The sequence below is a fragment of the Manacus vitellinus genome, unplaced genomic scaffold (assembly GCF_001715985.3).
Source record: "Manacus vitellinus isolate BGI_N305 unplaced genomic scaffold, ASM171598v3 scaffold_176_pilon, whole genome shotgun sequence".
Lineage (NCBI taxonomy): Eukaryota > Metazoa > Chordata > Aves > Passeriformes > Pipridae > Manacus > Manacus vitellinus.
The window spans coordinates 68,352-70,101 of record NW_021939232.1 but is presented as its reverse complement, the minus strand read 5'-3'; positions in this window follow the sequence as shown (position 1 = coordinate 70,101).

The following is a 1,750-nucleotide window of genomic DNA, read 5'->3' as shown; positions in this document are numbered from 1 at the left end:
GGGCAAAGACCCAGAGAGGGGTTGGGAGTCGGTGCAAGTCTGTGCCTGGCCTGGAGGGATTTTTGAAATGAGTCCGGTGCAGTGGGTATCCTGGAACAGGTTATTTGGACACATCAAAGGAAAGGCTTAGTTTTTATCATTGGCTTCACGTGTGCAGGGCAGAGCAGTTCCGGTCTGTGTCACGTCCTTTGTCTCGTCTGTGTTTTGTGTCCTTCGTCTCTTAATTGTGTCACATGGTGTGTGTCGTCACGGGTACGGGGTGTCTCACTTGGGGTCAGCCTGGAACTGCTCTGCCCTGCTCCGTGGATCAGTGGGTAGATGGAATATTGCTCAGTCTCACATCAACATGTCAGTTACAAGTGTACATAAGTCGTGTGCAATCGTGTGCAAGTGAGCTCATCCAGCAGCCAGGCTTCAATAGGATAAGAGCTCTCCCTTTCTTTCATTGAATGGGACTTCTCAAGCTATTCCTGCTTTATTGAAGTATCAGCTTTGGCATCCAAAGAAGCAGAGCTATATATGGCAATGAAGAGGATTACACTCAAATGCAGGGCTTTTAAACTTAATATTTTTGTGTTGGTAAGCTGCTTTTGTAATGTGTTATCTTTTTTTCTGTTCCTTAGGAGACTTGCATCTTTTGGGATCTCCTGATCATCTCAACTGCAGCTTGGCATTTTTTCACCAGTGTTATCCAGTCCTGAGGTGAAGCTGCTCTGTGTTGAAGATGCTACAGACACCCAGGTTTGCAAGTAGTCAGTGGGGGGTTACAGCCCAGAGATGGACGGAGGGCTCAGGTGCCAGCTTAGGAATTGCCAGGGGTGTTTTGAAGGGAGTATGGGTGGAAAGCAGTGTCCAGGAGCCCCCTAAATGCCTGTGAATGCATCCACTGACTTTTCAGATGTGCCACTTAAGTTTTCCTCTCGTTCACCCAGATATTCTGTGTGATTACAGCTGCAGTCTTTGGCTGCAGGCAGTGACCCTGGATGGTTTGTCTAAAGAGAAGGGAGACTCTTTCAGCTCTCCCCATGTATCTGGGTGACTTTAGTTAGGGTTTCTTTACCATGTCAGAGGGACAGGGTGTAAAGCAGAGTTGAACAGAAAAAAGGCCAGAGGAGCAGAGCAAGAAGGTGGGTCATCACCTGACATCAGCACAAAGATGTACCCCCAGTCCCCTCCCATTCCCCTCCCAGTGTCCTTCCAGTTCCCATACTGGTCACACTGGAGTCGGTTCCATTGCTGATTTGACCCGTTATTGACAAGTGGACAATGGGGTCAAAGGTCACTTGTGGTCCTGGGGTGGGGTGTCCCAGAGGTCACTGGAGGGGTCTCAGGGGCCTGTGGGGGGACCCCTTTGAGCAGGTCCCCTTTCGGGGCCAAACACTGGCACAACCCTCCGTTATGGGGGAAAACCCCTATTTTTATGTCTGATTTTGGTGCAAAACCTCCTTTGCAGCCCTAGAATAAATCTTGGGGGGTCTCAGGGGGTCCTGGGGGGAACACATGTACCCCCTTCGAGCAGGTCCCCTTTTGGGGCGTTTTTGTGTAGAACTGCCATGATTTTGGCACAAAATCCCCCCCGGATGGTGCTGGGGGGTGCCCACGCACCCACCTTGAGCAAGTCCCTTTTTGGGGCACAAACCTCGGTGTTTTTGAGTAGAACTGCCACGATTTTGGCACCAACCCCCCCCGGATGGTGCTGGGGGGTGCCCACGTACCCGCCTTGAGCAGGTCCCCTTTTGGGGCAAAACCT